This window comes from Ascaphus truei, chromosome 9 (assembly GCF_040206685.1).
Source record: "Ascaphus truei isolate aAscTru1 chromosome 9, aAscTru1.hap1, whole genome shotgun sequence".
NCBI lineage: Eukaryota > Metazoa > Chordata > Amphibia > Anura > Ascaphidae > Ascaphus > Ascaphus truei.
In genome coordinates this window covers 51,362,469-51,386,994 of record NC_134491.1, presented here as the reverse complement: position 1 = coordinate 51,386,994, position 24,526 = coordinate 51,362,469, and the positions used below count along the sequence as shown (strand labels likewise).

The window sequence follows — 24,526 nt, the reverse complement described above, 5'->3', positions numbered from 1 at the left end:
TTCAGCACGTATAGTCTCTCTCACCCAGATCTGCCGTGGGACTGGGCCATCGTGCCACCAGCATCTATAGTGTGAATATTATTCAAAGGCCCTACTTACTTCCAATCCCAAAAGGTAAAATAAAAAAAATTATACCAATAGACAGGGGTGCGCAAAGTGGGGGGATATTTTTTTTGGGGGGCGTGGCGGTTGCAGAGGCCCCGCGCTCTTCCCCGAGGCATTTAAATGAAATGCCGGGGGACTGCGCAAGGTCTCTGCAACCTCAACTTACCGGGATTCAGCCGGCTTCTGGACGCGTCACCATGGCAACGTGACGCGTCACCATGGTAACACGCGGCAAATGACGCTGCGTGGTGTTCAATGTCAAGAGGCTGTGCAAACACTGGGGCTTACAGGCAGGGGGGATTGCGCAGAAACTTTCTGTTCAGCACCTTCTGGTGCTGCATGCAAGACCGCATATTCAAATCGAAGACTGAGCCACCTGTGCTGAAGCAGGGATATCCTCAAAACCTGACCTGTTAGGGGTCTTGAGGACTGGAGTTGAGAACTCCTACTGCGTAGTAAATATGAGCCCTCACCCTGAACATTAAATAAAGATACACGGTTAGTTTATACATATCTAAAGATATTGTTCAATGTCAGCTTAAACCTGAAGTATCAGGGGGTTCTTCATTAAAGTCTGATAGTGCTGATCGTGCACTACCGCTCACAAACTCTTATTGATTTGAAAGGGAGTTCCCGTGCGTTAGCACCCGATCAGCACTATCAGGCTTTAATGGATAACCACCTCAATCTCCATTCTTCATGTGCAACGCAGCAATTTGTGACCAATAGTAGCCCATGTGCAATTTGGAATATAGCCGCCCTGCAGCACTGGTCACTCCGGACGGTATATCATGTGTGTATTTTATAGCACAAATGTCTGCTTCAAATAAATTGGGTTTCTACACCCATTCCAGCAGTTAAAATGGCACAATTAAATAATAAACACGATAAAGTGTACTCTACTATTGGTATTACCTTAAGGGATCTAAGGAGGCATTCACGTGGTGTATATATTCAATTGTAGTGTATGTATGTACTGTATATCTTTATATAGCGCCACTTATGTACATAGCGCTTCACAGCAGTAATACACGTGACCTATTGCTGAGTCTCCGCTGGTGCTGAGCGTGCCCATGCTTGGAGAGGGGCGGGGGGGGCATTGCGGGTAGTTGAGCGCGCTAGAAAGTATATATTTTTTGTTTACCTGAACGCGGGTGAGCGTGTGTGCCCGCGCACAAGTACGCGAGCACAGCGTGAGCGGGCACTTGCATACATCTATATATGTAAGTAACCGCCGCAAGTGCCGCCCGCTCAGCGCCAGCGGGGACGCAGCCTAATAGTATAACACGTAATGGGAATAAGCGCTTCAGACATAAATGTAACATTAGGGAAAGGGGCCCCTGCCCCGAAGAGCTTACAATCTAAGTGCAAAGTTGGAAGAACGTGAAGAGACAGTAGGAGGGTGTGCTGGTACCTGCGTCTACAAGGGGTCAAGGACGTATCGGATCCATATTTGCATCAAACCAATAGTATTGTATAGGGCTGAAAGAGTGGCGCAGTGAGTAAAGGCGTTGGGCCTATCCTAGTAGCTGCAAGAAGTGCATATCCGTGTGAGAAGAGGCTGTTCGCCATGTTCTAAAAGCCCTTCTTGGATGTCCTCGCCATGCGAGAGCGGCTTTTTAAAATTTTTTTTAGTGAAACTTCTTTTGGTGCCATCCACAAAAATCTCATGGGGGAAAAAAACTGAAAATGGTCACGAAAATAGAAATGGAAGAGCGTGACTGTGATGTCTCAATCTCGCACGTGTTGCCAGTGCGCTGGTATTCTAGTCCAAAATGCGAAACCGGTCAAATTTGCTCGCTCCACCTCAAAGTTGGTCAAGATTGCCCCAATAGACGCAAGATCAGCTGTTTGTAGCTCTGTGGGGCAGGGTCTCTGTAAATAAATGACCTTTTCCATTAACGTTTCTAACTTTTTTTCCTGTACTGTCTACCTAATAATGCCCTGGCTGAAGTGCCAATGCAGAGCTGAGGGCCTCTAACCCAGCCTTTTGCGGATTAGTGATATAATTGTTTAAATATAATCTAATTTTGCTGGCACAGGGAGGTAGAATGAATCGCTCAAGGTCACAAGGAGCTAGGAATTGAACCAACCTCCACCGTTTTAAAGGCATAATCGAGAGAGAGGGAGAGAGAGGGAGGGAGAGGGGGGGGGGAGAGAGAGAGAGAAGAGGGAGAGACACTTTTATATACAACAGAAGTCAAAGTGTGCAACCTCTTTAACATAAACTGTCATGGCAATTGGAGTCACAGGGGTGGTCCGATGGTTTGGCCTCAACCCCCCAGACCAGGGGTGCAACCACAAATTGTTTTTTTTTGGGGGGTGCAAATGTTACCTGCCATCCTGCAGCGTCATGATGTCACTGAATCAGCTGACTGCGTAATGTCACGGCAACGCGTCACCATGTGACGTCACATGATGTCGATGGAGGAGGGCTGCTCCCCTTACAGAGACCCCGCTCTCTCTCCCCCGGCAATCAGTTTCATTGCTGTGGGGAAAATCACGGGGCTTCTGTAACCGCGAGTAAATATAGGAAATTCTTGGGGGGGGGGGGGTGCACCCTTACACCCCCCCCCTGGTTGCACTACTGCGGCAGTCCCTTACACCGAAGGCCTCTTTGTGTGCGAATACATTTAATGGTATTGTGTATGGCAAACACCCAACCAGTGTCCAGGCCCTGACTGCAAAAATCCCCACTGCTTTTAGCATGATGATGCGGCGTTGCTAGGCAACCACTTGCATATCGCCATGACTTTTGCTGGCTATGACGATGTAAGCATGCTGAGTATTAACCCAAAGTTCATGTGTCACTCAAGTGTGATAGTTCGGTGACAAATATTAGTTGTGTAATAAATATTTACTTATGGTTGCATCATGTTGGGACACCCTGTTTGTGTGTGTGTGTATTTGTATATCTACATATGTATCTATACACATACAGTATAATGTAAAAATGGCATCTATGTTATGCTATGTCAGGGGTGGCTAATTCCAGTCCTCAACGGCCACCAACAGGTCAGGTTTTCAGGATATCCCTGCTTCAGCACAGGTGGCTCATTCATTCTTCCACTGAGCCACTGATTGAGCCACCTGTGCTGAAGCTGGGACTGATTTTATCCACCTGAGCTGATGCCGGGATATCCTGAAAACCTGACCTGTTGGTGGCCCTTGAGGACTGGAGTTGGCCACCCTGCGTTATTTGCACTGTATGTTTATTGGCTCAAAATATGGGATTTTAATAGACCGGGTATTTTAGAAGCGGAAAATCTTAAAGATTACGGCGACATAGACATTTTCCCTGCTACTTATTACGTTGTCGAATCGCGCGATTTGACATGTCCAATAGACCCCACGGACTCTGAGAGCAAGGTCACTGCGTCAGCTCCGTGTGACTTTGGGCAAGTCACTATCTCTCTGTGCTTCGGGCACCAAAATTATTGTAAGCTCTGTGGGGCGGGGACTCATGCCTTCAAAACTATATGTACTTTGCTATAAAAGGAAATATATATATAGTGGTCGACAAATCACCAAAAAATCTACTCGCCACCTAGTACCACACGTGTGCTGCTTGGGCCAATAGGAGCTCGCCACGATGTTAAATGCACTCGCCCGGGGCGTGCAAATGTATAGGTGTGTCGAACACTGTGTATGTATATATATATATATATATATGAGATAATCTAGAAATACACATACCATTTTTTTCATGCTCTATTCTCTACAATTAAAGGGTGGTAAGGTGTCTTAAGGATTAGCCCAGAATGCCAAGTGCTTGTTTAACGCTTGCGGTCTGAATTGCAGTCATGCAAGGGTTAAAAAGAAAGCCGCTTTGCTCGGAGTTCTCCGTTGGGCAGGATAAATGCCGTGTTGCCATGGAGAAGGAGACCCGTCTTCCTCTAAATCACTTCTTGTGCTTTCCCATGATTCTTGGAAGCTAAAAATAGCCATTCCCCTCTCTCATTATATCTGTACAAAAATGTGTATTGGACAAAAAAAATATTACTTAATAAATACAGCAGGGTGTACAGCACCAAGCCCACTGCAGGGTCTACAGCACCAAGCCCACTGCAGGGTGTACAGCACCAAGCCCACTGCAGGGTGTGCGGCGGCACCAATCCCACTGCAGGGTGTACAGCACCAAGCCCACTGCAGGGTCTACAGCACCAAGCCCACTGCAGGGTGTGCGGCGGCACCAATCCCACTGCAGGGTGTACAGCACCAAGCCCACTGCAGGGTCTACAGCACCAAGCCCACTGCAGGGTGTACAGCACCAAGCCCACTGCAGGGTCTACAGCACCAAGCCCACTGCAGGGTGTGCGGCGGCACCAATCCCACTGCAGGGTGTACAGCACCAAGCCCACTGCAGGGTCTACAGCACCAAGCCCACTGCAGGGTCTACAGCACCAAGCCCACTGCAGGGTCTACAGCACCAAGCCCACTGCAGGGTCTACAGCACCAAGCCCTCTGCAGGGTGTACAGCACCAAGCCCACTGCAGGGTGTGCAGCACCAAGCCCGCTGCAGGGTGTACAGCACCAAGCCCACTGCAGGGTCTACAGCACCAAGCCCGCTGCAGGGTGTACAGCACCAAGCCCACTGCAGGGTCTACAGCACCAAGCCCACTGCAGGGTGTACAGCACCAAGCCCACTGCAGGGTGTACAGCACCAAGCCCACTGCAGGGTCTACAGCACCAAGCCCACTGCAGGGTGTACAGCACCAAGCCCACTGCAGGGTGTACAGCACCAAGCCCACTGCAGGGTCTACAGCACCAAGCCCACTGCAGGGTGTACAGCACCAAGCCCACTGCAGGGTGTACAGCACCAAGCCCACTGCAGGGTGTACAGCACCAAGCCCACTGCAGGGTGTACAGCACCAAGCCCACTGCAGGGTGTGCGGCACCAAGCCCACTGCAGGGTGTACAGCACCAAGCCCACTGCAGGGTGTACAGCACCAAGCCCACTGCAGGGTGTGCGGCACCAAGCCCACTGCAGGGTGTACGGCACCAAGCCCACTGCAGGGTGTACAGCACCAAGCCCACTGCAGGGTCTACAGCACCAAGCCCACTGCAGGGTGTACAGCACCAAGCCCACTGCAGGGTGTGCGGCACCAAGCCCACTGCAGGGTGTGCGGCACCAAGCCCACTGCAGGGTGTACGGCACCAAGCCCACTGCAGGGTGTACAGCACCAAGCCCGCTGCAGGGTGTACGGCACCAAGCCCACTGCAGGGTGTACAGCACCAAGCCCACTGCAGGGTGTGCGGCGGCACCAAGCCCACTGCAGGGTGTGCGGCGGCACCAAGCCCACTGCAGGGTGTACGGCACCAAGCCCACTGCAGGGTGTACGGCACCAAGCCCACTGCAGGGTGTACGGCACCAAGCCCACTGCAGGGTGTACGGCACCAAGCCCACTGCAGGGTGTACGGCACCAAGCCCACTGCAGGGTGTGCGGCACCAAGCCCACTGCAGGGTGTGCGGCACCAAGCCCACTGCAGGGTGTACGGCACCAAGCCCACTGCAGGGTGTACGGCACCAAGCCCACTGCAGGGTGTATGGCACCAAGCCCACTGCAGGGTGTATGGCACCAAGCCCACTGCAGGGTGTATGGCACCAAGCCCACTGCAGGGTGTATGGCACCAAGCCAACTGCAGGGTGTACAGCACCAAGCCCACTGCAGGGCTGGATAGGGCCATCCACTGATTATTCTCTTTATGTTTTTGGATTTGATCACGTTGCACGGGCAGGATTGTAAAATTCATTAATGTAAGAGACATGTGGAGACATGTGGAGAAGTAGGGAGACAGATTGGGGGAAATTAAACAGTCTCTCACTTTAAGTGATACAGTCTTACACAAAGAAATAAACAGCCTTTCCCTTTGAAAGGGCTAACTCACATCCCAAGTCTCTATCTGCGGGGCTGTCAGGATAAGCCTCTTACCAACCTAAGACCGCCAAAGTCCAAAAGCGGTAGCTCTGGGTCTGGATTGGTGTCCGTTGAGGGGCCAGCTTCTGGCGTGTTCCCAGGTTGGCTGCACCCTGGAATAGTTTGCTGGTCCCTGGTGTCTTGAAGTCAGCACCCAGTCCTTCAGTGGGCTCATGAGTCTCTGGCATTTCCCAGCAGGAGGCTTTTCTAGCTTTCTGATTAGCTACGTGGAGACTGGTTAATTGTCTAGCAGCAATTAACCACCTCCCTGCTGGATTCATCAGACCACTACAGGCTTATATTGAAGCCTAATTTAAAACAGGGTTACTTCCCTGTTACAATGAACCCTTTTAGTGCTAGTGTGACCAGCAATGCATTGGGAAGTGGTTGACAAATAGATAATATCTTGACTTAATTCAGAAAATCAGTCACGGTGTGGTATATATATATGTATATACAGTTGTGTGAAAAAGAAAGTACACCCTCTTTGAATTCCATGGTTTTACATATCAGGACATAATAACAATCATCTGTTCCTTAGCAGGTCTTAAAATTAGGTAAATACAACCTCAGATGAACAACAACACATGACATATTACACTGTCATTATTTATTTAACAAAAATAAAGCCAAAATGAGAAGCTATGTGTGAAAAACTAAGTACACCCTTACTGCTTCCATAGGAATTACGATGCTAAGTAGCAGACAGGTGCTGCTAATCAAATGCCCTTGATTAATTGATCATCAGCAAGTGTGACCACCTCTATAAAAGCCGAAGTTTTAGCAGTTTGCTGGTCTGGAGCATTCAGGTGTGTGTTAACACAATGCCAAGGAGGAAAGACATCAGCAATGATCTTAAAGAAGCAATTGTTCCTGCCCATCAATCTGGGAAAGGTTATAAGGCCATTTCCAAACAATTTAAAGTCCATCATTAAAGATTATTCAAAAGTGGAAAACATTCAAGACAATTGCCTATCTTCCCAGTAGTGGACGTCCCAGCACATTCACCCCAAGTTACATCTCAGACTCTACAGGCCTCAGTTAGCATGTTAAATGTTAAAGTTCATGACAGTGCAATTAGAAAAAGACTGAACAAGTATGGTTTGTTTGGAAGGGTTGCCAGGAGAAAGCCTCTTCTCTCTAAAAAGAACATGGCAGCACGGCATAGGTTTGCAAAGTTGCATCTGAACAAGCCACAAGACTTCTGGAACAATGTCCTTTGGACAGACGAGACCAAAGTGGAGATGTTTGGCGATAATGCACAGCACAACATTTGGCGAAAACCAAACACAGCATATCAGCACAAACACCTCATACCAACTGTCAAACACGGTGGTGGAGGGCTGATGATTTGTGCTTGTTTTGCAGCCACAGGACCTGGGAACCTTGCAGTCATTGAGTCGACCATGAACTCCTCTGTATACCAAAGTATTCTAGAGTCAAATGTGAGGCCATCTGTCCGACAGCTAAAGCTTGGCCGAAATTGGGTCATGCCACAGGACAATGATCCCAAGCACACCAGCAAATCTACAACAGAATGGCTGAAAAAGAAAAGAATCAAGGTGTGGCAATGGCACAGTCAAAGTCCAGACGCAACCCGATTGAAATGCTGTGGCTGGACTTTAAGATAGCTATGCATAAACAAATGCCCACAAACCTCAATGAACTGAAGCAATGTTGTAAAGAAGAGTGGGCCAAAATTCCTCCACAACGTTGTGAGAGACAACATTTTGTTTGTCTTTGTCTCGCGTGATGGCCGGGTTTCGTGAGCTGTTCCCCCAATGATGGCGAACCAGCTCCGGTGACGTCGCCGGCCACGCCTCCTACATACCTCCCCCATCGCGAGGATCTGTAGTCCCCAGATCGCTCGGCTGACAGGCGCGCGCTATGCCATGCACTCTGTCTTGCGTGCGGTGGCACCATGTACTCGGCCTAACATGTTCCCCAGCTTTACTGTCTATTGGATGGGGGCGTGTCCTTTCCCATTGTGAGAATCCTATTGTCCTATGAGTACTAGATTGTCTGTGTATTCACTTAACACAATACTCATTTGCTGTTAATGAAAACATTCTGCCATGTTGAATATTACAAACAGCCTTTTGTGTTATTCAGAGCAGATGTGCAGCTTGTTATGTTGGATTTGACATATGAAGCTCTGGTAAGCCTGAAATTGCAATATCTCAACCGAATGAGTGAAACCACAGGGCTTAACGAAATCATTAGAACAGTGTCCCTAACAAAATAAATAATATAGCAAGTGTTCTTAAAGATGCAGTTGAAGCAATATCCTACATGTGTGTTTTTTTTATTTTTTAAAAATCAGTTATTTTCTATGAGAAAATACTTGTAGCATTTAAAAAAAAATTTTTTTTTTGTTCCTATAGCAACCATATACAAAGTCACATCCCCTTCCCCTTCTGAAACAACATCACCTTTTTGAGCCCTGCCCTTTCTCTAGCAATGAACCAATTGAATCTAGTGCCTGCCTGGTCACATGATCTTCCTCACAGAACTTTGGCTGTCAGTGCAGCAGATGAGGATCCAAGATGCATTTAGTGAACCCCGAGCCGAATCTTCAGCGATCGATTACAGGAGAACGGATCGATCAGCAACTTAGCTAATCACTGGTCAGTGTGTAGATTGTATTGATGCACACATTGAATGACCGTTTTTTTTTTTTTTAAACGACTGCTTGAACTGCAGCTTTAAATATTGCGATGTGATATGTATCAACATGTAACTGGTAGAGACTTAGGTTAGAACAGGGGCGCCTCCTGCCACGTGATCAAGTCACGTGGTACCTGGAGAAGGTGGCACTTACAGAGGCCCCCGCGCTCTCCCCCGGCCTATCCTCAGTAATCACTGTTTGAATGTTGTGATTAATTTAACCACCGCAGCATTTAAACTGTGATTACGGAACTTGGGTCAGGGAAAGAGCGCGGGCCTCTGTAAGGCCTGGTGCTGTTACACCAATGGCTCCGCCATCCAGCCGCCCTAGGGGGGAGAGAGAGAGAGAAAGGGGGGTGGGTGGACGTATAGAGGAGAAGGCGGTAAGAAAAACATGTGGTGGAGAAGCTGGTGAGGAGGGGAGCATGTGGTTAGGGTTGCCTGTCCGGTATAAAATCGGAGGTAATAGTCCGGTATAACTAATTTTTGCGGTGGCAAGCGCGAGGGCGGCGGAGGCTAGAAGCACTGGCTTGGTGCTGATCCTGAGACTGGAGGCGAGGGCGGACGGTGGCCGAGCGCAGTCAGGAGCACTCGTGCGTGTCATGTGCAGCCGGTCCCTGATTGGAGGACAGCGGGCACCCTGGCACACCCTGGGGGCCAATAGAAGTCTGTGTCCTGCCTGGAAAGAAGGTAAGGCCAACATTTTATGTGTGTGTGTGTGTGTGTGTGTGTGGGGGGGGGGGGGGGGGAATAAGATGATGGGGGGCCAGGATGAGATGATGATGATGATGGGGGGGGGCGGGGGGATAAGATGATGATGGGGACCAGCCTGGGGAGATGAGCTGAGATGATGATGATGATGGGGGGGGGAATAAGATGATGATATGGGGGGCAGGGGGGGAATAAGATGATGAGGGAGGGGAATAAGAGGATGATGATGATGATGATGATGATGGAAGTGGGAAATTAGATGATTTTGGGGGAGAGGAGTTGATGATGGGGAAATGAGGTGATGATGGGGGGGAATGAGATGATGATGGTGGGGAAATGAGATGATGATGATGATGAGGGGGGTTAGGAGATGATGATAATGAGGGGGGTGAGGAGATGATGAGGTGAGTGGTGGTGGCATGAGAGGGAGGATGAGGGGGGTTTCAATAATCTTGGAAGTAGTGGGAGAGAACCATTAAGATCAGTATAGCTCGCCATGTATGACTGCAGGTATGTTATTTATAAATTATCTGACCGTTATGTCTTGTTTTTCTAAATTTCACTCCCCGTTTGCACCAATTTGCACTATTTCATTTTCTATTTCGTAAAAAATGCTGGGAGGCTCAATCCCCGAACCCCTCCCCAGAATTTTTTTACGAAATAGAATATGAATTGGTGCAAATTGGTGCATTCGTGGAGTGAAATTTAGAAAAAAAATGACGTAATGGTTTGAGAATTTATAAATAGCATACCTCCCCACTGAATTTTCTAGCGCGCCGCACTTTTCACCGGTGTTTCCATTATTTTTGGTGAAGCCACCTGGCAACCCTACATGTGGGGGAGAACCTGGTGAGAAGGGAGCATGTGGGGGAGAAGCTGGTGAGGAGAGCATGTGGGGGAGAAGCTGGTGAGAAGGGAGCATGTGGGGGAGAAGCTGGTGAGAAGGGAGCATGTGGGGGAGAAGCTGGTGAGAAGGGAGATATGTGGGGAGAAGCTGGTGAGAAGGGAGCATGTGGGGAGAAGCAGATGAGGAGGGGAGCATGTGGGGAGAAGCAGATGAGGAGGGGAGCATGTGGGGAGAAGCAGATGAGGAAGGGAGCATATGGGGAGAAGCAGATGAGGAGGGGAGCATGTGGGGAGAAGCAGATGAGGAGGGGAGCATGTGGGGGTATAAAGATTGCTTAATGCTGACATCCAGCATACAACAGTACTGCTACAGTATGTATTATTTTCATATTTTGAAAATGTATGGCCCGCATGAACTAATCAGACCCCGTCATATGAAGTGTGTGTGACTGTCCTTGGTTATATATGTCGTGGGGGCGAAATCCAGCAGCTGAGTCTTGCAGAGAGATGGTGGAACCAAGCATGGGAAGCATACAAATCTATGCAGGATAAATGTGTATAACGAGGGATACTCCGCTACGGATAATTTACTCGCATGATCAGATCTGAGTTTAAGGGAAATATATTGGCATTAAAACAATGAGATGCGAGATGCCCGCCCTGTTTTATTCATCGCTGTGTATCTTCACAGCAGAGTCATTTCTAAGCACGTGTGTTACATGATTGCACAATGGTTCCATACTGAACAGATTCAAATTAATATTAAGCCCCCCAAAATGGGTTGAAATGCTACTAATACTTTGACACTAATTCATATGTTTAAAATGAGTCTACATATTAATGTACCTATTTTAAAGAGCAGAATAAAGTTTGATGACACTTACAATAATTATAGAAGGCTGTGTCATGTTTATTGTGTATTGCTGTCATTGTGTACTCTTGCAGCCCATATACATCTATTTAACTAACAGGGCAGTATTTACTATGCAGTGCAAACCCATGCGGCACCTTCCGTCCAAGGGCTGCAAGGCGCCAGAAGGTGCCAGGGGGTGTCTTATGGCATAGGGCTGGTTGGGAAGTATGGGGTGTGTGTTTAACACTCAGCTAATGGATGGAACTAGACTTTTGTTAGCTAGAGTAAAAGGTTCGTTTCAGGAGTGTTGCATATACCCCTCCACTGCTGTTTCATTATTTATTTGTTTTTGTCCATTACCAAAATCATTTGAGCTAAACGTGTGCACCTACCAAGATGTGCAGAGTCTGTTCAGTTAGTCACCAATACAAGCGGCATTGTTGTTAAACTGAATACAAAGACAAAAGTCTCTAATAGTCACCATTTCCAGGTATTGCCTACTGCAATAAAAAATCTCTGCTCACTGTACCATCCTGGAATATGCACTATATACCAAACTGAGATATGCACTATATACCAAACTGAGATATGCACTATATACCAAACTGACATATGCACTATATACCAAACTGAAATATGCACTATATACCAAACTGAAATATGCACTATATACCAAACTGAAATATGCACTATATACCAAACTGAAATATGCACTATATACCAAACTGAAATATGCACTATATACCAAACTGAAATATGCACTATATACCAAACTGAAATATGCACTATATACCAAACTGACATATGCACTATATACCAAACTGAAATATGCACTTATACCAAACTGAAATATGCACTATATACCAAACTGAAATATGCACTTATACCAAACTGAAATATGCACTTATACCAAACTGAATACTGTACAATGGCACGGAGAACTTTATCTGTTCATACACCCTTTTCTCTAAATATCTAGTTTAGGTGTGGGAGGAAAAACCCCGGGATTGTTGGGGATGGTGGCAGTGCACCGGGGATTGCTGGGGATGGTGGCAGTGCACCGGGGATTGCTGGGGATGGTGGCAGTGCACCGGGGATTGCTGGGGATGGTGGCAGTGCACCGGGGATTGCTGGGGATGGTGGCAGTGCCCCAGGATTGCTGGGGATGGTGGCAATGCACCGGGGATTGCTGGGGATGGTGGCAATGCACCGGGGATTGCTGGGGATGGTGGCAGTGCACCGGGGATTGCTGGGTATAGTGGCAGTGCCCCGGGGATTGCTGGGGATGGTGGCATTGCACCGGGGATTGCTGGGGGTGGTGGCAGTGCACCGGGGATTGCTGGTAATGGTGGCAGTGCACCGGGGATTACTGGGTATAGTGGCAGTGCACCGGGGATTACTGGGTATAGTGGCAGTGCCCCGGGGATTGCTGGGGATGGTGGCATTGCACCGGGGATTGCTGGGGGTGGTGGCAGTGCACCGGGGATTGCTGGGTATAGTGGCAGTGCTTCAGCACTCAGTCACAAGGAATGTAATGTTGTAAATTTAAAAATATACTTTATTTATAACCATGAATAAAAAATAGGGTGTTAAAACGTAATTAAATGGTATTCAACAGCACGTGACTGTATCCTTGATAACCCACTTACGGTTAGGTGGGTAGATGTGGTAGAGTCCCTAATGAATATTGGGGATCAAACGCTACTAATAGTAGCTACCTAGAAATATAGGAAAAGGAGCCTGTGAGAGCCCACTCAAAAAACACTCTCCATACAAGTGTATCCAGGCGTGTGATACGCACTAAATTGATACACTGAGGATAGGCACAGTAATACAGTGTGGCATACTATGCGCTTAGTTAGACCTATGTGATATCTGTCCCTGATAGAGATATGCACTGGTGACTATATAAATTCATCAGTACTGTCAGAGCCAGGTCTATGGTGAGAACCTGTGTGGCCCACACTGTTGATCATAGGTGCAGACTCATGGACACACTTGGTAGTAAGATACAGGATAGTATGGCAAAGCTAGAGCATCAAGTGAAGTCATCAAGACACCTAAACTGCAGATAAGGTTTGTAGTAGAGACACCTGTTTATAGCAGTTGAGACAGTGGTGCTATGCAGGTGTTGTTAGCCAAGGTACACCTTAACTCGTGTCAATGTAGGATGTCAATGTTATCTGCTGTTGCTGCCCAGTAGACGCTGTAATAAGAGCCAGATGCAGACACTTTGCACATATATACAATTTGCCCTTAAGTGAGCGTGGTAGTGTGCTGCGCACAAAGGGTGGATGATAGCATGGAGGCAACCTCCACAGTGTCTGCAGTGGCACAGGAGGGTTCGCGCTAATCAGTAAAGTGTGATGTAGTAGGCTGTAACCCCCTGCGATGCTGCTCAGCGGATAATGGGTTTGGCAACCTACCTCCTGCACACGCGGGAAGCTCATTTATTTCAAATGTAGCAGCTCACTGATATTCATCAGCGCTTATATATCCCCAGCTTCCCTTGCCTGTGTATGTGTATATGGGATCGCGCTTTACTACTCTATCGCGGGATCCTCCAGCCTGAGGGGTCACTGAGTCACTCACTTTTTTTTTAAATAAATGAGCTTCCCGCGTGTGTAAGAGGTAGGTGGCCAAGATCAGCGCTGATGTAGGGGACTGTGCGTTACATGTTAGACCGGTTCCTTCACTTGGTTATAGATACAGGTCAGCTGATCATTGAGAGGGAGGGTGGTGGTGCGTATATGGGTTTCATAAACTAACCCCAGCTTCAACCATCCTTACACCCCACTCCTCTTTGAGCTGAGCAATTTGGCAATCCTACTATACATTAACCCATTATCTGCCGAACAGCACCGCAGGGGGTTACAGCCTACAACATCACATTTATTGATTAGTGCTAACCCTCCTGCGCCACTGCAGACACGTTGGAGGTTGCCTCCATGCTATCATCCACCCTTTGTGCGCAGCACAGTACCACCCTCACGTAAGGGTATTTGCATATATGTGCACAGTGTCTGCATCTGGCTCCTAATACAGCGTCCACTGGGCAGCAACAGCAGATAACATTGACAACCTATATTGACACGAGTTAAGGTTTACCCTGGTTAACAACATATGCATAGCACCACTGTATCAACTGCTACTAACAGGTGTCTCAACTACCTAACCTCACCTACAGTTTAGGTGTCTATAGGACTACTCAATGCTCTAGCTAATGCCATACTATCCTGTATCTTACTACGTAGTGTGTCCATGAATCTGCACCTATGATCAACAGTGTGGGCTACACAGGTTCTCACCATAGACCTGGCTCTGACAGTGCATATCTCTATCAGGGACAGATATCACATAGGTCTAACTAAGCGCACATTATGCCACACTGTATTACTGTGCCTATCCTCAGTGTATCAATTTAGTGCGTATCTCACGCCTGGATACACTTGTATGGAGAGTGTTTTTTGAGTGGGCTCTCACAGGCTCCTTTTTCCTATATTTCTACGTAGCTACTATTAGTAGCGTTTGATCCCCAATATTCATTAGGGACCCTACCACATCTACCCACCTAACCGTAAGTGGGTTATCAAGGATACAGTCACGTGCTGTTGAATACCATTTAATTACGTTTTAACACCCTATTTTTTATTCATGGTTATAAATAAAGTATATTTTTAAATTTACAACATTACATTCCTTGTGACTGAGTGCTGAAAGACTGGGGCCTTTTTCTTTCATTGATATAATCACGTCTCCATCCAGTCAGCACCTCACTGTGGTCTAACACTAGCTGTGCGGGTTTCCTTTGCATGTAGTATAGTGGCAGTGCCCCAGGATTGCTGGGTATAGTGGCAGTGCCCCGGGAATTGCTGGGGATGGTGGCAGTGCCCCGGGATTGCTGGTAATGGTGGCAGTGCCCCGGGATTGCTGGGGATGGTGGCAGTGCCCCGGGATTGCTGGGTATAGTGGCAGTGCCCCGGGATTGCTGGGGATGGTGGCAGTGCCCCGGGATTGCTGATGATGGCGGCAGTGCCACGGGATTGCTGGGTATAGTGGCAGTGCCCCGGGATTGCTGGGGATGGTGGCAGTGCCCCGGGATTGCTGGGGAAGGTGGCAGTGCCCCGGGATTGCTGATGATGGCGGCAGTGCACCGGGGATTTCTGGGGATGGTGGCAGTGCCCCGGGTTTGCTGGGTATAGTGGCAGTGCCCCGGGATTGCTGGGTATAGTGGCAGTGCCCCGGGATTGCTGGGTATGGTGGCAGTGCCCCGGGAATGCTGGGTATGGTGGCAGTGCACCAGGGATTTCTGGGGATGGTGGCAGTGCCCCGGGATTGCTGGGTATAGTGGCAGTGCCCCGGGATTGCTGGGTATAGTGGCAGTGCCCTGGGATTGCTGGGTATAGTGGCAGTGCCCCGGGATTGCTGGGTATAGTGGCAGTGCCCCGGGATTGCTGGGTATAGTGGCAGTGCCCTGGGATTGCTGGGTATGGTGGCAGTGCCCCGGGATTGCTGGGTATAGTGGCAGTGCCCTGGGATTGCTGGGTATAGTGGCAGTGCCCCGGGTTTGCTGGGTATAGTGGCAGTGCCCCGGGATTGCTGGGTATAGTGGCAGTGCCCCGGGATTGCTGGGTATGGTGGCAGTGCCCCGGGAATGCTGGGTATGGTGGCAGTGCACCAGGGATTTCTGGGGATGGTGGCAGTGCCCCGGGATTGCTGGGTATAGTGGCAGTGCCCCGGGATTGCTGGGTATAGTGGCAGTGCCCTGGGATTGCTGGGTATAGTGGCAGTGCCCCGGGATTGCTGGGGATGGTGGCAGTGCCCCGGGATTGCTGGGGATGGTGGCAGTGCCCCAGGATTGCTGGTGATGGTGGCAGTGCCCCGGGATTGCTGGTGATGGTGGCAGTGCCCCGGGATTGCTGGGTATGGTGGCAGTGCCCCGGGATTGCTGGGTATGGTGGCAGTGCCCCGGGATTGCTGGGTATAGTGGCAGTGCCCCGGGATTGCTGGTGATGGTGGCAGTGCCCCGGGATTGCTGGGTATAGTGGCAGTGCCCCGGGATTGCTGGGGATGGTGGCAGTGCCCCGGGATTGCTGGTGATGGTGGCAGTGCCCCGGGATTGCTGTTGATGGTGGCTGTGCCCCGGGATTGCTGGTGGTGGTGGCTGTGCCCCGGGATTGCTGGGTATGGTGGCAGTGCCCCGGGATTGCTGGGTATGGTGGCAGTGCCCTGGGATTGCTGGGTATAGTGGCAGTGCCCCGGGATTCCTGGTGATGGTGGCAGTGCCCCGGGATTGCTGGTGATGGTGGCTGTGCCCCGGGATTGCTGGGTATGGTGGCAGTGCCCCGGGATTGCTGGGTATGGTGGCAGTGCCCTGGGATTGCTGGGTATAGTGGCAGTGCCCCGGGATTGCTGGGTATGGCAGCAGTGCCCCGGGATTGCTGGGTATAGTGGCAGTGCCCCAGGATTGCTGGTGATGGTGGCAGTGCCCCGGGATTGCTGGTGATGGTGGCTGTGCCCCGGGATTGCTGGGTATGGTGGCAGTGCCCCGGGATTGCTGGGTATGGTGGCAGTGCCCTGGGATTTCTGGGTATAGTGGCAGTGCCCCGGGATTGCTGGTAATGGTGGCAGTGCCCCGGGATTGCTGGGTATGGTGGCAGTGCACCGGGGATTGCTGGGGATGGTGGCAGTGCCCCGGGATTGCTGGGTATGGTGGCAGTGCACCGGGGATTGCTGGGTATAGTGGCAGTGCCCCGGGATTGCTGGGGATGGTGGCTTTGCCCCGGGATTGCTGGGTATAGTGGCAGTGCCCCGGGATTGCTGGGGATGGTGGCAGTGCACCGGGGATTGCTGGTGATGGTGGCAGTGCCCCGGGATTGCTGGGTATGGTGGCAGTGCCCCGGGATTGCTGGGGATGGTGGCAGTGCACCGGGGATTGCTGGGTATAGTGGCAGTGCCCCGGGATTGCTGGTGATGGCGGCAGTGCCCCAGGATTGCTGGTGATGGTGGCAGTGCCCCGGGGTTGCTGGGTATGGTGGCAGTGCCCCGGGATTGCTGGGTATGGTGGCAGTGCCCCGGGATTGCTGGGTATAGTGGCAGTGCCCCGGGATTGCTGGTGATGGTGGCAGTGCCCCGGGATTGCTGGGTATGGTGGCAGTGCACCGGGGATTGCTGGGGATGGTGGCAGTGCCCCGGGATTGCTGGGTATGGTGGCAGTGCACCGGGGATTGCTGGGTATAGTGGCAGTGCCCCGGGATTGCTGGGGATGGTGGCAGTGCACCGGGGATTGCTGGGGATGGTGGCAGTGCCCCGGGATTGCTGGGTATGGTGGCAGTGCACCAGGGATTTCTGGGGATGGTGGCAGTGCACCGGGGATTGCTGGGTATAGTGGCAGTGCCCCGGGATTGCTGGTGATGGTGGCAGTGCCCCGGGATTGCTGGGTATAGTGGCATTGCCCCAGGATTGCAGGATATAGTGGCAGTGCCCCGGGATTGCTTGGTATGGTGCCAGTGCCCCGGGATTGCTGGGTATAGTGGCAGTGCCCCAGGATTGATGGGTATGGTGGTAGTGCCCCGGGATTCCTGTATAGTGGCAGTGCCCCGGGATTGCTGGGTATAGTGGCAGTGCCCCGGGATTGCTGGGTATAGAGGCAGTGCCCCGGGATTGATGGGTATGGCGGCAGTGCCCCGGGATTGCTGGTGATGGTGGCAGTGCCCCGGGATTGATGGGTATAGTGGCAGTGCCCCGGGATTGATGGGGATGGTGGCAGTGCACCGGGATTGTTGGTGATGGTGGCAGTGCCCCGGGATTGCTGGGTATGGTGGCAGTGCCCCAGGATTGCTGGGTATAGTGGCAGTGCCCCGGGATTGCTGGTGATGGCGGCAGTGCACCGGGGATTGCTGGGTATAGTGGCAGTGCCCCGGGATTGCTGGGGATGGTGGCAGTGCCCCGGGATTGCTGGGTATGGTGGCAGTGCCCCGGGATTGCTGGTGATGGTGGCAGCGCCCCGGGATTGATGGGGATGGTGGCAGTGCCCCAGGATTGCTGGGTATAGTGGCAGTGCCCCGGGATTGCTGGTGATGGCGGCAGTGCACCGGGGAATGCTGGGTATAGTGGCAGTGCCCTGGGATTGCTGGGTATGGTGGCAGTGCCCCGGGATTGCTGGGTATGGTGGCAGTGCCCCGGGATTGCTGGTATGGTGGCAGTACCCCGGGATTGCTGGGTATAGTGGCAGTGCCCCGGGATTGCTGGGGATGGTGGCAGTGCCCCGGGATTGCTGGGTATGGTGGCAGTGCCCCGGGATTGCTGGGTATGGTGGCAGTGCACTGGGGATTGCTGGGGGTGGTGGCAGTGCCCCGGGATTGCTGGGTGTAGTGGCAGTGCCCCGGGATTGCTGGGTGTAGTGGCAGTGCCCCGGGATTGCTGGGTATAGTGGCAGTGCCCCGGGATTGCTGGGTATAGTGGCAGTGCCCCTGGATTGCTGGGTATAGTGGCAGTGCCCCGGGATTGCTGGGGATGGTGGCAGTGCACCGGGGATTGCTGGGGATGATGGCAGTGCCCCAGGATTGCTGGGTATAGTGGCAGTGCCCCGGGATTGCTGGGTATAGTGGCAGTGCCCCGGGATTGCTGGGTATAGTGGCAGTGCCCCGGGATTGCTGGGTATAGTGGCAGTGCCCCGGGATTGCTGGGTATAGTGGCAGTGCACCGGGGATTGCTGGGGGTGGTGGCAGTGCACCGGGGATTGCTGGGTATAGTGGCAGTGCCCCGGGTTTGCTGGGTATAGTGGCAGTGCCCCGGGATTGCTGGGTATAGTGGCAGTGCCCTGGGATTGCTGGGTATAGTGGCAGTGCCCCGGGATTGCTGGGTATAGTGGCAGTGCACCGGGGATTGCTGGGGGTGGTGGCAGTGCACCGGGGATTGCTGGGTATAGTGGCAGTGCCCCGGGATTGCTGGGTATAGTGACAGTGCCCCGGGATTGCTGGGTATAGTGGCAGTGCCCCGGGATTGCTGGAGATGGTGGCACTGCACCGGGGATTGCTGGGGATGGTGGCAGTGCACCGGGGATTGCTGGGTATAGTGGCAGTGCCCCAGGGATTGCTGGGTATAGTGGCAGTGCCCCGGGATTGCTGGGTATAGTGGCAGTGCCCCGGGGATTGCTGGGGGTGGTGGCAGTGCCCCGGGATTGCTGGGGGTGGTGGCAGTGCACCGGGGATTGCTGGGTATAGTGGCAGTGCCCCGGGATTGCTGGGTATAGTGGCAGTGCCCCGGGATTGCTGGGTATAGTGGCAGTGCCCCGGGATTGCTGGGTATAGTGGCAGTGCCCCAGGATTGCTGGTGATGACGGCAGGGCACCGGGGATTGCTGGGTATAGTGGCAGTGCCCCGGGTTTGCTGGGTATAGTGGCAGTGCACCGGGGATTGCTGGGGGTGGTGGCAGTGCACCGGGGATTGCTGGGTATAGTGGCAGTGCACCGGGGATTGCTGGGTATAGTGGCAGTGCCCCGGGATTGCTGGGTATAGTGGCAGTGCCCAGGGATTGCTGGGTATAGTGGCAGTGCCCCGGGATTGCTGGTGATGGCGGCAGTGCCCCGGGATTGCTGGTGATGGCGGCAGTGCCCCGGGATTGCTGGGTATAGTGGCAGTGCCCCGGAATTGCTGGGTATAGTGGCAGTGCCCCGGGATTGCTGGTGATGGCGGCAGTGCCTCGGGATTGCTGGTGATGGTGGCAGTGCCCCGGGATTGCTGGGTATAGTGGCAGTGCCCCGGGATTGCTGGGGATGGTGGCAGTGCCCCGGGATTGCTGGTGATGGCGGCAGTGCCCCGGGATTGCTGGGTATAGTGGCAGTGCCCCGGGATTGCTGGTGATGGTGGCAGTGCCCCGGGATTGCTGGGGATGGTGGCAGTGCCCCGGGATTGCTAGGTATGGTGGCAGTGCCCCGGGATTGCTGGTGATGGTGGCAGTGCCTTGGGATTGCTGGGTATAGTGGCAGTGCCCCAGTATTGCTGGTGATGGCGGCAGTGCCCTGGGATTGCTGGTGATGGCGGCAGTGCACCCGGGATTGCTGGGTATAGTGGCAGTGTATTGAGAGGAATGGAAAGACTTGAAGATGAATACATGTCATGCAATCTCTGGTCCCCTATCATAGTAACATTGTGGACCCGACATACAGTAGGAACACTGTGAATATTTTTCACTTGAATATTCCAGCTGTTGTGATACAGGCAACATCAGAGGCTGACCATGAACATTCAGTCCACATGCAGAATTAAAAGCAGCGGTTAAATCATAGAAACGCATATATATTTATTTCAGAGCTGTCTTGTGTGAGAATCGGAGAACCACACTGTTCAGATCTGAATGTATTGCTCACTAAGCTCTTCTTTCAGACACAAAGGAGGAGTAAAAATGTCAGATGTAGATCTGAATATGCTAATGATTTATGGTGTGGCCCATTAGATTGCACAGCTAATGGAACACAGTTAATGCAGTTCAACCAGAGAAGCAATCCATTGATTGCATGCGTAATACTAATGAAGGAAAGTGTTGGTCACAGATTTCCCGGTTGACATGCAATGGAAGTATGTCACTGAACATATATATATCTGTAAAAATGAAAACATTGTTTGTTTGCAGAAAACGTAGTATATTTGCTGTGCCTCCGGGCAATCAGATTGGTACGTTGGTCTGTCACTCAGCCTCTGGCCAATCAGGCCTCTCATTGGCCTGCATGGTTTGCTGACCTCACAAACCCAACTGCCTCACCGCCTGCTCTCACTTCCCCGCTACTTACACTCTCTCACCCTCAGCTCACCTCCCCGCCGGCTCCCCCCCATCATCCCCCCTCACCCGCAGCTCTCATCACCTGCGGGCCCCGTTTTCTCTCCCCTCAGCGGGGACGCCGGGAGCGTTGGGGAGGGGGGGTGGAAGGAGCGCATGCCACTTCTCACCACCCGTGGCCCACGTTCTCTCTCCCCTCCCCTCAGTGGGGAGCGCCAGGGAGGAGTGGAAAGAGGGGGGGGGGGGGGAAATACGCACAGGGGACAAGGGGGAGGGAGAGAAACACTGACAGGGACGGGGAGGGGGAAACAAGCACCGGGGACTGGGAGGGGGGGAACCGATTGCCGGGACGGGGTGGGGGGGAGACTCACACCACCCCACCTCACCCCCCCCCCCACCCAAGATTCACCCCCCACACACACACTCAAGATTCACCCACCCACCCAAGATTCACCCCCCACCCACCCAAGATTCACCCCACCACCAAACAATTATTAAGGATTCACATCCCGGGCAACGCCGGGTCTCTCAGCTAGTGTGTGTGTGTGTGTGTGTAATATATATATATATATTAAATATATAAGAGAGAGAGAGAGCACCACCCATAGCGTAAAAAAAAGCACATTGATACATGTGGTATTTAATTTGTCGAAGACCGTGCGATATTGGTACAAATGCTACCCCTCCCCCCTCCCCGATCCCCTTCTTCTTTACTGTTCCACAACCAGTTTATTTGTATTACTGTACCCCCCTTTTCTTTTGTGTAGTATGTTGTGTTTACCTTATTCTGTATGTTTGAAAATGCTCAAAAAAAATTTAAGTAATAATTTAAAAAAAAAAAAGTACATTTATTGAATGGAAGGAGAGGGAAGAATCTCACTCACAAGTGTGAATATAAAATAGGCAATTTGTGAATCCATGTCACCGCCAACCAGCTATCCCAGCGCCTGTAGTCCACAATCGAGTTCTTATTCCATGGTCTCAGAAGACACCAGAACACCAATAAGTCTTTACAGTGTCCGCAGGACTTGCAAATACAGCAACAGCAAAGCCTCTGTATGTAAACCACCACGAATCTGCTCTGTGTGCGACCAGGCTAGTCGCGCAACTGCGTGATGACGTAATGTTCGTGCGTGATGACGTCGGACATCACGTCATCACGCAGTTGCGCGACTAGCCGCCAAGTACAAACACACACTGAAGAAGTAGCGTGCCGGCTACGAAGCGCGTAGGATTTTTACTGTGTATTTTTAATACTGTCATTTTAAGTCTTACCAATCTATTTGGTCACCTCGTCACTGTGTGTGTGTGTTTGCACTTGGTTCAGCATTGCGTCTTTGCAACGCACCGCCTAGGAGCTGTTGAAATCAGCGGTGACGTCACGGACAGGTGCATCACACCTCAGATGTATTTATGAGGATAGACCTTAATCTACAGCCTTCCTCCAGTGATTTATAGACCGATCGTTCGCATAAGGGTGCGTGTATTTGTGGATTTCCCATCATTTTACCAGTATACGTTGTGATCATTACATCCAAAAGAACTACACTGTTCTCTATTCCGGGACTGATTCAACACCTGAGGCGGGGAGATTCCCTTTGACGAGACGTACGCTCCGAGATGGATTGATTGTGCTACCTGTGAGCCACCATCCCTGACGAGACGACGCCCTGAAACGTTTTCAGATAACCAATAAACCATTTTCCCTTTTTATTCTGAAAAAGAGGGGGAGAGACAAGGGGCGGGGAGATAGATGGGAACAACACTGAGAGGGAGGGGGAGGGGGGAGGGAAGTGGTCAGGGGTGGTTTGGAGGGGTCTCTGGACCCTTCTGTACCATAGGAGGTCAGGTTTGGGCCAGCACCTGCAGGAGTGACGGAGCACCCGAACCAGGCCAAGGCTCCCAAGTTTTGTAGAATTGATGCATTTTCTATTTCAGCATGGCCGTGAGTCTTTCCATACTCATAACTGTGTCTATTCTATTTACTATTGTTCTCCTGGAGGGAGCTTTTATTTGTTTCCAGGCCGCCGAGACCGAGCATCTAGCGGCTGTTAGGATAGTTGAGCCACTCTTTTGATACGCCTGCAGACGCTATCCGAGAGCCGTTATGGTTTTCTATGTGTTTTCATTATTTTAACTAGTTAGAGGGTATGTGCATTATTGCACTTTAATCACATTGATATTACTTGCGCACCTATCACTTTATAGTTTGTTTTAGCTGCGCACTTCACGTGTTCACTTGTTATACTTGCTTACTTGTGAAAGCTGCTATCGTGGAGAACTATAGAGATCCTAATTAGCAATGTGATGGGAGAATATTTTAATGGAGGAAACAGAAAAATGGTATTGTCCATTAGCTTAAACTCATGGAGTCTCCCTCATCAACAGGACGATTTGGCTGGCTTGGAAAGGATAGCATTTGTCCAGGAAATTAGGTGGAAGGAAACCTGAGCAATAAGTAAACCTACAGTGTTTTAAATATATACGAGTGCAACGTCCAATGAATCATTTCTCATATCATAAGTTTAAACCATTTATCATTTAACATTTATTCAAATCACTTTTTGAAGTGGAGTTGGTTGTATCATTTGTACTCCACTTCCACGGTGTTATTAAAGAGGAAATTTAAGAAAGAGAGTAGATATAGAAAATGGGCCATTGTCCTTGACCGCTTAAACAATCAGCTGTTAAGATATTAAGAGGTTGGCACTGGGAGATGTGGGGGTGTAACTGGGACTTATCCCGGTTGTAATAAAGCACCCTCAGAGCTCTGAGAATCCAGCAGAGAGAGTTAATTGCAGCCACTCAATGAACTAGTCTGCACCTGGACTAATGAAAGCTATGTAAAAAGCCTCATGTGAGACACAGGAGAGAGATTCCTTAGCTCACATTTGGGCTGACAGAAGGAGAGCAGAGAAGCCTGCACACTGACACAGTCTTGGGCACAAAGGCTGTGCTGAGATCAAGACACCCAGAGACCTATATTTCCTGGACACAGAGGACCCAGGAACCTGCCAGAGAATGACATGGAGGGCCACCTGCTTAAGGTACTTCCTGAGACTTTGGGGTGATAGGCTGGGAATGGGAATATCCCTCCAGTCCTGCAGATAGGGGCTGGGGAAGTAAGTTTGCCCTTACACAGGGATAGGGGTTAGTTATTTTGTTTTTTGTTTATTTTGCCTGCATAAAGGAACAGGCTCAATAAAGCCAAGATATAATTGCACCCAAATCTCTATTTTATGTACCTCTGCACACATCTCTTAGGGGGGGATTTCTTAACTAGAGCAGGGAAGTTAAAGATTTGTTTGGGGCACTTGGGAGATAAGTAATCATGTATGTCTTCTATATCCTAAGGATGTCCATGCTAGGAAAAATTGTTTACTAGCTAATTTCCTTTTATGTTCCAAGAACAACATAAAAACTGATTGTAGAAGTGTTTTTGCCAACGCTTGTAGATATAACTGAATTAAGCACCTATCTAGAGACTATTGGCTAGTCTGAAATGCTGATTCAGTCTTGTGCCACTGCCCATCCACAATATCATCTTACCAACAGCAATAACCGGCTGGAAACTCTATTCATAGTAGTTTATTTTAATGTTTTGGAGGGAGTTACAGGGCATTCGTGTTGGAGACCAGTCAATGGTTTT

At 50.7% G+C, this 24,526-nt stretch overlaps 1 protein-coding gene across 1 annotated transcript in view; it reads left to right on the top strand.

Moving 5' to 3' along the window:
- Window positions 1–24,526, top strand: part of RTN1 (reticulon 1) — a 117,074-nt gene that overhangs the window by 72,561 nt on the left and 19,987 nt on the right. The gene's annotated exons all lie outside the window — the stretch shown is intronic.